General features: G+C 40.9%; 1 protein-coding gene and 1 long non-coding RNA gene across 9 annotated transcripts in view; both read right to left on the bottom strand.

The window, feature by feature from the left end:
• PlexA (plexin A) overlaps window positions 1-14,711 on the bottom strand; it is a 739,259-nt gene that overhangs the window by 224,756 nt on the left and 499,792 nt on the right. The window lies entirely within an intron of this gene.
• On the bottom strand, window positions 6,208-7,279 carry LOC137234667 (uncharacterized). Its single transcript, XR_010947863.1, has 3 exons — window positions 7,243-7,279; window positions 6,726-7,178; window positions 6,208-6,659 (listed from the first exon to the last, which is right to left on the bottom strand). It is a non-coding gene; the product is annotated as an uncharacterized lncRNA (long non-coding RNA).

Below are 14,711 nucleotides of genomic sequence, written 5' to 3'. Positions count from 1 at the left end.
TCTCCGCGCGGGCATTAATTGATTCTGGGTCTGAATGTTCCTTTATAACTGAAAGACTGAAACGCAGAATCAATTTGCCAGCGAGGAAAATGCATGCCCATGTTTCAGGCATCACAAATGCGGTGTCAGCTCAGGTGAAAGAAGCATCCAACATCGAACTACGTTCACCAGTGGATCCCTGCTTCAGCCTGACTACACCCGTACTAGTTCTAACGAATCTCACTGGGAATCTTCCATCCAGCCATATCAGCGCAATGACTATGCAGGCATTCCCAGACTTGGTTTTGGCAGACAAGAGGTTCTACGTCAACGAAGACGTAGACCTCATACTTGGCGGAGACATACATCCCCAAATTATAATGAGCGGTATAAAAAAGAATGTGCTAAACACACTCTTAGCCCAAGAGACAGTGTTCGGTTGGATACTAGCCGGTCGTATCGAATCACCGAATCCAACGAAGAGCATTATGTCTTTCTACAACGAGGTTGCGTTAGACAACCAACTCAAAGCTTTCTGGGAGGTAGAAAATGTACCCAAAAATAAAATATTAAATGAAGATGAAAGGTACTGCGAACAACTATTTAAAGAAACAACGCAGCGAAGTGAGAATGGAAGGTACACCGTGTCACTACCATTCCGGCAGGATTACCCTAACAATATTAACTTAGGACCATCCCTGAAGCGTGCATGCTCTCAATTCTTCCGGAATGAGGGGCGGCTAATAAAAAACCCAGATTTAGGTAAGGAATATGTTCGAGTGTTGTCAGAATATGAAACGCTCGGACATATGAGAAAATTGAAAGAGAATATCCCATCCGACGATTCGGATCATTACTTCCTGCCCCACCACGCCGTTGTAAAAGCAGAAAGTACAACCACCAAGGTACGCGTAGTATTTAACGCCTCGAGCCCTACGGCCAACGGTAATAGCTTAAACGATATTCTCCTCCCGGGCCCAGTTCTACAAGCCGATCTACCCATCCTTATATTACGGTGGAGACTATACCGTTTTGTCTTCAATAGCGACATCGAAAAGATGTATCGTCAAATTTGGGTGAACGATAAGCACACCAAATTTCAACGTATTGTGCATCGCACGTCCCCGAATGACCCTATTAGTCTTTATGAATTAAAGACGATTACCTTCGGAGTGAATTGCGCTCCATATCTCGCGATAAGAACGCTCCTACAACTGGCAGACGACGTGTCAAACTCACACCCTACAGCGGCTAACATACTACGAGAATACATGTATGTAGATGACGTGTTAGCGGGTGGACATACGATCACATCGACTATTAAAGCCAGAGATGAAATTCGTCAAGTCCTACACTCAGCGGGCTTTCCACTTCGCAAATGGACATCCAATTCAGAGGACATTCTAAGGGACATCCCCAAAGCAGACCTGCTCAATGAAAACTTCCTGGCATTCGAAGATTCCAGTTCAGTTAAAGCGTTAGGCATTCGATGGAATGCCCTCTCCGATTTATTTTATTTTAAAGCAGGGACGCTGGACAACCCGGAAAACATTACGAAGAGAGCGATACTATCAGCAATCGCCAAACTTTTCGATCCCTTGGGATGGCTGGCACCAATGGTCATTGTGGCAAAAATACTCATGCAGAGTATTTGGTTGGAAGGCACCGCTTGGGACGAACCAGTATCTACCAGTACGCTGGAACGATGGAAAACCTTCACCGACCAATACCATGAAATCGATAAAATCCGGATACCCAGATGGATCAACTTTTCACCAGGAACCGACATCGAGATCCATGGATTTTGTGACGCATCCGAGAAGGCTTATGCAGCAGCCATTTACATGCGCGTCAAAACGGATGATAATGTCTGCACGAACTTGCTTCTAGCCAAAACCCGAGTAACCCCAGTGAAAACTCTTTCTCTTCCACGTTTGGAACTTTGCGGAGCCGTGCTGTTAGCGGAAATCACCGAATCAATTTTCAGGAACCTCAAGTTGGGACCAGTGAAAGTGCACCTTTGGACGGATTCAACTATCGTCCTCGCATGGATAAGGAAACCGCCCTGTTCTTGGTCCACTTTCGTCGCACATCGGATCACCAAGATCATCGACATGGTCGGAAATAAGGACAGGTTGCATGTAAACTCAGAATCTAACCCAGCAGATTTGGGTAGCAGAGGATTACCTGCGTCTGAATTGGTCAACAATTCGTTGTGGTGGCAGGGACCTTCTTGGCTGCAAGAAGACACTTCCCAATGGCCAGCACAAGAAAGTGACTACATCACCTCCGTAGAGGAAAAGAGGGCGAAGACCTGCGCAACAACAACAGTAAATACTATCGATGTTCTTCAACGCTTTTCAGACCTACCTAGGGCTTTACGGGTGCTCTCATACGTAATGAGGTTCTACCGAAGAACTCACCCCAAAACAAAAAAATCATTTCAGGTCGAGTCACGTTTAATCTCTCCTGATGAGATCAAATCAGTAACCCAACTCTTAATTAAAATCTATCAGAAACAACACTATAGTTCCGAATATAGTGATCTAAAGGCCGGAAAACCAATTGCAGGGAAGAGTGCAATACTCTCACTTAATCCCTATCTAGACCAACATGGCATCATTCGGGTAGGAGGGCGACTCGGGGCGTCAAAGGACTTAGCTTTTAATGAACGCCACCCAATCCTCCTCCCATACAACTGCCGGTTATCCCGTCTGACAGTCCTAATGTTTCATCAACAAAGTCTGCATGGGGAAAACCAACTCATGTTGTGTCTGATACGCACCCAATACTGGATACCTAACATGAAAACCATGATTAGGGCAACCATTCATAATTGCAAAGTTTGCACGACACACCGAAAGCGTGCTCAGACCCAACTTATGGGTATTCTCCATCGGGAACGCACGACATTCAGCCGTGCATTCATGAATACTGGAGTCGACTTCGCCGGACCCTTCGACATTAAAAGTTACCGCGGCAGAGGGTGTCGACTATCCAAAGGCTATGTCTGCCTTTTCTTGTGTTTTTCCACACGAGCGATTCATCTGGAGGCCACTACTGACCTCAGCACCCCATCATTTCTTGCGGCTTTTGCCCGTTTCATATCTAGACGCGGATGTCCCAAAAACGTCTACTCCGACAACGGTACAAACTTTGTCGGAGCTTCACGATACCTACGATCGGAATTCAAAACTTTCATTTCACAAGCCCGAGGCAATGCTGTCTCGAAGTACAGCCACCAATCACTCACTTGGCATTTCATCCCTGCGGGCGCGCCCCATATGGGAGGGCTGTGGGAGGCTGGAGTGAAAAGCTTCAAAAGCCATTTCAAAAAGATAGCCTCACCACACAAATTCACCTTCGAGGAATTCCATACCCTACTGTGCCGCATCGAGGCATGCCTGAACTCGCGGCCGCTCAGCCCGGCGTCCAATGACCCGACGGACCTAGAGCCGCTCACCCCAGGACATTTCCTCACTGGCAGCCATCTCCTGGCTCCGCCAGAGCCGGATGCGAGTGAGAGCCCTGCCTCGATGATCAATCGGTGGCAGAAACTCAAGGCCCTCCATCATACTTTCTGCAAGCGATGGAAAACCGAATATCTCACCGAGATCCAGAAACGATACAAGTGGAAACATCCACAACCTAATCTGAAACCCGGAGACCTAGTGGTTATCAAAGAGGACAACCTCCAACCCAACGAATGGAGAATGGGGAGAATCGTCAACACACACCCAGGCTCTGATAACCGTGTGCGTGTTGTTGACGTTCATACAACCAGGGGACAGACCACTAGACCAATTACGAAATTGGTACTCCTTCCGTCCCACGACAACGAGGATTAAATGTAAGGGGCCAAAGCCCGCCTTACAAAACCCAAAAACCAAAACTCTATTTCCCCCAGCTACCTAAAATCAGAGGCCCACGGTTGGTGATAGCGTAGAAGGCAAATTAAGGAACCCGCGTCTTCGTGTCTCTCCATCCCTAAGCCTGTGGTTCTCCCGAGCCATATATTATAATCAACCCCCCGGTCACGTGAGGTTGCGAGTCTACCGGAGGGGAAACCTAAGGCGTACTACGCGATGGCAATGGGGAAAGGGAGCGCGGGACATAAAGACGCGTTCAACCACGCGCCGTGATGCCCCGCTATCCCTAAGCTTCTGTCTCTCCCGAGGCCCTAATTATAATCAACCCCCCGGTCTCGTGATGGTGCGAGTCTACCGGAAGGCGATCCTACATCTTCTCTTTTTTTTCTCTACCTCCGGTCTCGTGTCGAGTCTACCGGAGGGAATCCTACACCTGACTACTAGTGGGCAATGGGGAAAGGGAGCGAGACGCACGAAGACACGGGCGAGCTTCCCAAAAGCTCGCAAACAAAAAGCATTTTTTTTTCTTTTTAACAATACTAACCGGAGCCCCTGAACAAAATCCCCAAATTCACTCGCTCACCCAGAGCGAGGACACCAGAAAACCCCACAATTCACTCGCTCACCCCGAGCGAGGACACCAGAAACCATCCCATTCACTCGTTATCCCATAACGAGGAAATCATAAAAGCCTACCGCAGAAGGGCGAACCGATCTGCCACAGAGTCTAAGGGCTTTCGGCCCTTTGTATATTTTAAACTTCCAAAAGTCAACCCCCATTCACTCGCCCCGAACGAGGACGCCAGACCCTAACGCAGATCCACTGTCTGCCACAAAACTTGAATGCACTCGGCCAAAGACACGAGACGCGATTCCGCAATTTTAGCTAACCTCATGAACTTAGGCAGGTGGTTCATTTGTTATCAGTGCATACCTTCGTCTAATTAAAAGGTTCTAAGCATGGAATAACCATTATTAATTCTTCCTCCTATTTGAGTAGTTAATCGGGCCACATTGGCGTATCTAGCGAAGAGCTTTTTTGCTTCACAAGCAACTTTATTTGCGGGACCGCGTTTTTTGTGAAAACTCTCATACGGCATCGGAAAAGGGGAGGTGATAGTCAGGATGTCCAATAAATTACCTTCATGGCTTTAGGGTCCTTCATCAGCCATGCACTGCCTATCCGCATTTTTTTGTGTATAGTAAGCAAGCCAAAACGCCATTCAAAAGGATATTTTATTTGATTCAAGGCCGTGACCCTCCCGCATACTTCATATATACATAGAAAACGAATACATTTCTCCTATTGCCTCAGCCAATAGACATATAGAAGGTGGATATTTATTTTAACAAAAGCAATCTTTTAGTTTAGCAAAGGCAATCTTCAAAACCAAACCGCGAGTGTAATTACACGCATAAGCATATATAAACTATTTATGTACATATGGTTATTTGCACGATTGCGAATACGGCGTCTATGGAAGTGAATCCTAAGGAAAGAGACATCAGTAAGTACATGAGCGCAGCCATAAACTAAATGATAATCCTAATAAAATTCGTGGATGCACTGAAACGGGAGCACAAGACGTGAGTCATTAATCAATGGCAAGTCATCAACTCCAACTCAACACACATTTATGAAGCTGAAAACCTATTTACATGTGCATCTACCTTGGTTGTTAGCATACAGTGCTCAATGGACAGCTGACTTCAGTCTCGTAAACCTTTGCTTTTTGTAAACCTCCCCTACCATAGTTACCGTACATTTTTCTAGTAATGTAATGAATACAATTTTTGATTTATCAAAAGGATCGACATGACATATATTTTAAAATTTAAAGAACACAAAATATGTAAATTGTATGGGTCTTTGGGAGTTTTAATGTTAAGAAAGTGCACACGACTTTTTCACGTTAGCAAGGCAATTTGTTCGCCTTTAATGAATTAAAAGGAGTACTTATGAATGGTGAATATGGTATTGTAATGTATTACAAAAATGGAAAATGGTGTTTACACGACATCCAAATTATTTTACTGCGCTGCTACCAAGAGTGTCCTGTCCACTCTTCGTTATTCGTTCGCCACTCTCTCGGCAGCGGCAAATTAGAGCATTAAAACCTCAGAACTGAAATAGTGACATTGTAGGATTTTGGGCGACAAATGAGAAGGACCTACGTATGAGAGATTAAATGTGGACCTTGTGTATGCTCAATTACTTTAATACCCACTAAAGATAATGAATGCTCGCAACGAGGAATCATCATATTTCGTTCGGCCTTCGCTCGTCCCTCAAAATACATCTACAAGAATGAATATTTGCTTACCACATTTAACAATCGACGAAATGGCGTTGGTTGGAAGTCTGCACAACGCCGGTATGGGTTCAAATCGTTTTACAACCTGGTACGCCATATGCTCTAAATCAAATCGACAATCCAACCCATTGCCATTCTTGGATAGACAGTGAGTAGTCCACAATAACCCCGACGTAATAGTTCCGCTACCTTGACCTGCATATCACAATGCAGATGATGCTAGTATTACCAGCTACCAAGGGGTTTCGAAGAAAACACTCGCTCCGGGATAATCCTGAATCAATGAAACGTGCACTGGCCGAGCCAACGAAAGCAATGACACGTGCGCAACGAAAAGCCACTGCAAATAGTGCGTACATTCCGCGAGAGTAACCTTGACGAATTGATACGACGCACCGATCCAATGCATGATCTGATACAAAATCGTCTGAATGATCTTTTCAACTCGGTAGCAGTGGAAAGGCAAACGACATCAAGTTATACGAAACCACAGCAGCTGGAAGCAGAAAAGCCCATTTACAAGTCAAATTTTCCAGCGGTATTCTATTATTAACCAAAATACCTGCATATCACAAGGCATAAAAGTAAACAGTAGCTCGTTGGAAGTTCAATTTTTTTCCCCCTTTTACTTGCTACCAGTAGACTTTTCTGTTCACTCAATAAAGTTACGGAAAAATGGTATGACACAATCCTATGCGTGGTAAAACTTTTTATTAGTAAATTATCCATTGTTATTGTCACAACTGTTGCACAACGAATTAAAGCAAAGCTTCTAGTTTACCGCCAAGTAATATTCTTAACATGTCCGATTTTTTCCTGATCTTGCCAATGAAATTTAATCAGACATCTCAGTGCTTAACACTTAAAACAGACTTCACGAGAGAACTTCATTTAAGGTTAAATGTTATGTTCCTTAAAACTACTTTACTGCCCGAAGGTTAATCATGTGCGCTTATGTAAAAGTATTTGCGCTACAGCTTTGCATTATCTTTTCGATATGTTTGTAACCGTATATCTGAAAATAAAAAGGCAAACTTAATTAACGAAAAGATAGTCAAATATACAGCTAGTCTACTCACCACCGCGTGTTTTTAAATCAATGACATTTTTTCCATTCAGGAAATGAAAAAGTGTAGCAAATGTAAAAATTTCTACACTTCATTCTCACTGTGAATGCATGGGAATGTCGACTTTAGGTCTCATGCGCGCTACATGCCACACATGTCGCGCATTACATATCTCTACCTATCAAGTTATTTGGTCGAGATTTAAAATACTTAGTTTCACGAATTTCAATATTATGGACAATACACGTCGAAAATAATGTTGAATGGTGAAAATACAATTGCATTTTTATACCCTTTCATCCAAGTAACGAACCGTTCCGTGTGGCGGCAGTATTTATTACGCGACTCAGCGACAGCTACTGACCACAGGTCGGATTATAGGTGTTTTTTTTTTAGCAAGCTGGAAAAACGCTTCAAACAGTTTCATTATGCCAAAACCATATATATGGTGGAAGTTTATCAGCTAATGGTTACTTTTTTTTTAGCTGCTATGACATTTCTACTTCTGACGCAGTATGTTTTTGACACTCATGCAGATAATTACAAAAACAAAATACATGAAATGCTTGTGTTTGTATGTATGTCACCCTGCCGCCACGCTGTTATTTTGTTATTTTTGTTTATCTGCACATTCGTATGTTCATTTCATTCGCTCGTTCAAAATAGTGCCCTATTTTTGAATATGCAACACTATACAACACTATCAAGCAGGTCGTCAATTACCTAAGCGGTTTCAACTGAAAGCGCTTAGCCAACTCCACTCGATTACTTTTATTGTTGATTTCCATGCAATTCGGTAAGCTAGCTAGTGTTTTAATTGTACTAGTTAGCAACGAAATACAGCTTATGTAACGTAGAATACCTAGCGCACGCGGTAGATACGCGGGTATTAAGAGTTGTACAATTCCATAAAGTTGATTATGTTTGTTGGGGCTGGGGGCAGGACTTGCTGTTTTTCAACAACAAACATCACAAACAGTCATTATAAGGGCTCGGTACAAAAACAATCCGAGTCCCGAAATAAAAGAATCCCGACATGACAAAATCCCGAAATGGGAAAAGTCAACTGTTTCTACCGGGCTAGTGTGCTGCTGCCCCAGTGACCTAGTTTTTTTTTCAAGGGCAAGCAAATACATATATGTATATATATACTCGCACACCACAAATTCACCATACCAGCTGTCAGCTAACCAATAAATACACGACAGGGCTACATGCAATCTCATAATGATACGTGCAGATAGAACGCGTCGTGAAGAACACATCGCCAATCTGCATGCAAGCACCGGCAGTTGGTACACTTTCCAATTTAATTACGATTTGCGCTGCTCGTCATGAGCTTTCGCACAAAATTAAATACATACCTTCGTCGGCCCCTACGCTTCGCTTTAAACTCGCTTTTATTCATCTATTTTAATATACGTTCTTGTAATAAAACACCGTCGCTTCACCCAACCAACCTCACGGCCACTCGCGCTGGCACATCCATAAAATGCCACAGTCGACCTGAGAGCGACACAACGCGTTATACGCTGGAACGGAGACCTCGGCCTCTTCGTCCAGCCCAGAAAAACCTCAAAACCCTCCAGTCTGGAACGGAGACCTCTGCCTCTTCGTCCAACCAACAAAAAAAACCGCAAATCTGGAATGGAGACCTCGGCCTCTCCATCCGGAACGACAAAAACCAAAGAATAACAAAAAATGGTGCCACTCTGGAACGGAGACCTCGGCCTCTTCGTCCAGCCTTACTGGCCATCGACTATACACATACTACATTCTGAATTTCTATATTTATGTATAATTCAATGGCAGGAAATATGCACTTATCACTGTTCATAACCGCTAATTTTTTCATCTTAGCTCTGGTGGCATGCGAAGCAAGTCGGAAAGGATTCCTGGCCATTTTGCGTCGTCAGACGAACTCCTCATTTAGATTAAGTTTAGTGTGTAAGTCTTATATTCATTTTTCTCGTTTCAGCAGAGGTCATTGGCGGAAAACGATGTTGCGTATCGCAAGGGGGCCGGCATGTTTAGGCAGGATGCCTAACTTTTTCCGCATCTGTCTGCGATCCCCCCAATGCAACCCTGCGAATCGATACTCGAATTAAGTTGTAACCACCCACACCATCACCGCCACATGCATGTGCATGCATGTACATGTACGTGTATGTGTGTTTTTTGTCAGCACTTATGCATATGCATGTCGGGGTTGATTTGTGGGTGCCTTTCCCCTCCAAAACGGAGGATTTTGCGGGTCAACGGTTGTAGCTTGCTATACAACCGGCCTCTTTGATTTCAACAGCCAACCTGTTCACATCTGCCGCCAGCGATCTCTGCCGTAATTGTTTGCGTTTATTCAGGTAATATTGTAACCTTTGCTATTTTCACATTTACCCAATAAACCGTATCTATTATAACGAGAAATCTCGTATTCTCTTATTTTATTCCAACCCGCTTGTTCCCACTGAGATCGACCCGGTGCGCCCACCTCTCCAGGATTAGACGCACACCGGCCGAACAGCTATTCTCAAAATTAAATCTTCGTCTCAAACAGACGTTGATGGGTTTTCTTCAGTCCTGTTAAAAAACTGCCCGACTCTAGTTAAATTCAAAATTATTATAGGCTTGTATGGTCAGATATTTAAACAGTGCAAGATTAAACTTCACTTATAAACCCGACGTTTCGCCAAACTCCTTGGCATCCTCAGGGGGCAGATATCTTTATTTAAAAACAATAACAATAACATAGACAAATTTGTAAAAACAAGTTCAAATCGTAAGCATAATAGATATGCTGCCGCAATTTGATCAGTATCTTCTCGTCTATTTACTGTTTTCTCTCTATGTTTTAGTATGTGAAGACTCTCTAGTGTGTACCGCATTTTCTCTTTTCTCTCTGTGTCTACTATTTTTGTATTTTGTAAATCAGCGGTGTGTCCATGTGTTAGAATATGTTGAGCAAGTGCCGTGCCGCTTTTCTTTTTGTTTTTGTCCGCTTCGTGCTCTGCTAGTCGAACTCCCAATTTTCTTTTCGTCGTCCCTATGTATATTTTGTCGCATTGTGTGTTTTCTCCACCTTTGCATTGTACTTGGTAGATTACATTGTTTTGTTGGTGTGGTTCTACTGGGCTTTTTGTCTTGGTAAATATAGTGGAGAGTGCAGTTGGATTTGTATGCCAGAGAAATATTTTGTTTTTATTCTCTTATGTTTACGTAAACTTTTTCTGTGAACTTTGGTATGTAGGTGATGCTGTGGTATTGTTTTGTTTCGGTAGGTGTTTGTGTGGTTGTTGTATGATGTTGCTTTTTGTTAGTCTCTTTTAATTTCTGTTCTAAAAGGGTCTTCACTAAGTGGCTCGGGTAGTTGTTGTCAGTAAGTAATTTGTAAATTTTTTCCTTGTTGGAATTTAAAAACTGATTGTGACTCAATGTAAATATTTTGTTTACTATGTTTTTTGGCGTGTTTATTTCGTATTTTTTAGGTCGGACAGAAAGGAAGTTTATGATTCTTCCTGATGCTACTGGTTTAGAGTACCAGTTGAGTAAAATCCTATTGTCAGTTCTGTGAATGAGCATACCTAAGAAGGGGATTTTTGAGTTTACCTCTTTTTCTGTTGTAAACTGTAGCCGATTGTGGTACTGATTTAGAGTTCTCAATATAATGTCATCTCGTTTTACAATAGCAAATATGTCATCTACGTGCTTAACTATGAACTTGATATTTATTTTATGTAGTTTTTTCAATTCCAAAATAGTATTGTCTAGTAAGTCATCCATGATGATATCTGCTATTGTCAGTGAAAGTGGGTTACCCATGGGCATACCAAAACTTTGGGTGTAAATTTTCTCATCATACATAAAATAATTATTGTCTTTCAGGCAAAAATTCAGTAATTTTAAAAATTTGTTTTTTTGGTATGTTACATTGTACTTGTTAGAATTTGTCCATTATTAACTTTTTTGCTAAGTATATGGGGATGTTGATGAATAGGGAGACTACATCGAAGGATGCTAATATGTCGTCGCTATTAGAATCGCCGCTTTAAGAATAATTTTTAATAAATCTCTCTCGTCCGGTACGTTCACTGACGAGTGGAAGCTTACCTCCATTACCCCCCCTCTTTAAAAGTGGTAACAAAAATGATGTGCGTAATTACAGGCCTATTTCAAAGCTTTCTACTATTTCCAAAAATTTTGAGCATGCTGTTAATGCCAAGTTGAGTTTTTCGGTCAAGCCTTTAATATCTCCCTTCCAGCATGGTTTTGTCGCTGGTAGATCAACAGTTTCTAATCTTGCTGTTTTTAGTGAATATTGTGTTGAATCTTTTTCTGCAGGTTTTCAGGTTGATTGCATTTATACTGACTTTTCAAAAGCTGTTGACAAAATCCATCATAGTGGTTTAATTAAAAAATTAGGTTCCCTTGGTTTCCACTCTTCGTTTCTTTTATGGATAAAGTCTTATTTAAGTAACAGGCAGTGTGTTGTTTCGATAGATGGACAATCGTCTAGTCCGTTTGTAGCCACTTCTGGTGTTCCCCAAGGGAGTATATTAGGTTCACTTTTATTTATCTTATTTATTAATGACGCAAGTAGTTGCTTTTCATTCGCGAATGTTTGCTATACGCCGATGACTTAAAGATATGTATTTTCTGCCATTAAGACGCCAGATGATGCCTTAATGTTGCAGAATGATATTAATAAGTTGCATCAATGGTGCCTGAACTCTCGTATCTCTTTGAATCCGTCCAAATGCTTTCAAATGACCTACTCGAAGTCAATTAATCTTCTAACTACAAATTTTAGTATTTATAATTGTGAGCTTCAATGTGTTAATGAGATTAAGGACCTTGGTGTTGTCTTTGACAATAAGTTTTCTTTTAGTGAGCACTTAAATTTCATAACCTCTAAATCATATTCTATGCTTGGCTTTGTGAGGCGCAATGCTGCCAAATTCTCTGATCCCTACACGTTTAAGTTACTTTACACGTCTTTTGTTAGATCTCATCTGGAATATGGCGTATTTATTTGGAGACCAAGTAGTCAAACTGCTATTACCAGAATTGAAAGAATACAAAAAATTTTTCTCAAATATGCCCTTCGTCCTTTAAACTTTTCTGATCCTATACCCGCCTACTCTGCGCGACTTCTGCTTTTAAGCCTTAAGTCTTTAGAAAATCGCAGATCAATACTCTGCTTGCCATTTATTAATGGGTCCGTTGACTGTCCATATTTATTGGATAGAATTCGATTTAATATTCCTCGGAGGTGTCTTCGCAGTTTTTATCCATTTTATTGTGACAATTTTAAAAACCACTATTCCAGTAATGCTCACATTGCTCGTGCTCTTCGTGAGTTTAACTCTATAAGTACTGTTGTACCTCTAGACTTTTCTGCTCCAAAAGCGAAACTGTTAAATATTTTAAAATCTGCTTTCTGAAATAAATAAATAAATAAATAAAGTTATGAGGAAAATAAGATACTTAATGCAGGCTACAAATATTTATTATGTAGGCTTCCTAAAACTGATATGTATATTACTTAGACTGGGTCGATTTATTAACCGGTATAGCGCCATCGATTTTTCCTTAGGATTTGGGATCAGAAAAAAAGTTCCACTACGCATACCCAAAAAAATAATTTTCGAGCCTGCGAAATTTCATTTTTTTGACTTTTTTCGACTTTGATTTTTAAGGTTTTTTTTTTGCATGAAATACTAAAAAAATTTTCATTTGATTGTAAAATTTTCATGTATACCCTGTCCGAGGTCATGAAAAAAACCTTATATCGGCCTACCGATTTGCAAGATCGCGGGTTTGAATCGAGCTCAAGGCCTAACAATAATTATTTTACCATTATTATTGTTATAATAAATTTTTCCTTAATTGAAAAAATTATTAAATTAGAATAGAAGAAAGAAAAAATTTAGAAAACTGCTAAAGCTCGTTGTATAGATCCATTTCGGGAAACTGCTAAATTACTGCATCGGCAACGTTTAGGCGTCGCTGCTATAACCATTCAGTCATCACAGCGGTTTTTTGTTTGTCTTCATTATTCCTACATCTATTCTGGTTCTTACCAATTGAATGGTTATAGCAGCGGCGCCTAAACGTTGCCGATGAAGGAATTTAGCAGTTCCCGAAATGGATCTATACAACGAGCTTTGGCAGTTGTCTAAATTTTTTTTTTCTTCTATTCTAATTTAAAATTTTTTTTCAATTAAGAAAAAATATATCATAACAATAACAATGATAAAATAATTATGTTTAGGCCTTGAGCTCGATTCAAACCCGCGATTTTACAAATCAGTAGGTCGATATAACAACAAAAATTGTTAATACATCCAAGAGCACGGGGAAATAGTGTCACTAAAATATGACACTATGGCATCATTGCCATGAAACAAGTCCAGTTTTCACATCCATTCTGCAAGAGATGTCACAGTGCTGTGAATATCGATTGGCAAGAACCAGAATAGAAGTAGGAATAATGAAGACAAACAAAAAACCGCTGTGATGGCTGAATGCTTATAGCAGCGGCGCATAAGCGTTGCCGATGAAAGAATTTAGCAGTTCCCGCGATTTTACAAATCAGTAGGTCGATATAACAACAAAAATTGTTAATACATCCAAGAGCACGGGGAAATAGTGTCACTAAAATATGACACTATGGCATCATTGCCATGAAACAAGTCCAGTTTTCACATCCATTCTGCAAGAGATGTCACAGTGCTGTGAATATCAATTGGCAAGAACCATAATAGAAGTAAGAATAATGAAGACAAATAAAAAACCGCTGTGATGGCTGAATGGTTATAGCAGCGGCGCATAAGCGTTGCCGATGAAAGAATTTAGCAGTTCCCGAAATGGATCTATACAACGAGCTTTGGCAGTTGTCTAAATTTTTTCTTTCTTCTATTCTAATTTAATAATTTTTTCAATTAAGAAAAAATTTATCATAACAATAACAATGATAAAATAATTATTGTTAGGCCTTGAGCTCGATTCAAACCCGCGATCTTACAAATCAGTAGGCCGATATAACAACAAAGATTGTTAATACATCCAGAGCACGCGGAAAAAGTGTCAATAAAATATGACACTATGGCATCTTTGCCATGAAGCAAGCCCAATTTTCACATCCATTCTGCAACAGATGTCGCAGAGCTGTGAATATCAATTGGCAAGAACCAGAATAGAAGTAGGAATAATGAAGACAAACAAAAGACCGCTGCGATGGCTGAATGATTATAGCAGCGGCGCCTAAACGTTGCCGATGAAGGAATTTAGCAGTTCCCGAAATGGATCTATACAGCGATATTTGGCAGTTGTCTAAATTTTTTTCTTTCTTCTATTCTAATTTTTTCAATTAAGAAAATTTGTATCATAGCAATAATAATGATAAAATAATTATTGTTAGGCCTTGAGCTCGATTCAAACCCGCGATCTTAAGATTCCAAATGTTCTAAATGGGCTTCCTAAAT

Source organism: Eurosta solidaginis, chromosome X (genome assembly GCF_040869045.1).
Source record: "Eurosta solidaginis isolate ZX-2024a chromosome X, ASM4086904v1, whole genome shotgun sequence".
Taxonomy (NCBI): Eukaryota; Metazoa; Arthropoda; class Insecta; order Diptera; family Tephritidae; genus Eurosta; species Eurosta solidaginis.
Note: the sequence above shows the minus strand (reverse complement) of the source record. Positions and strands in the feature narration are given on the sequence as shown.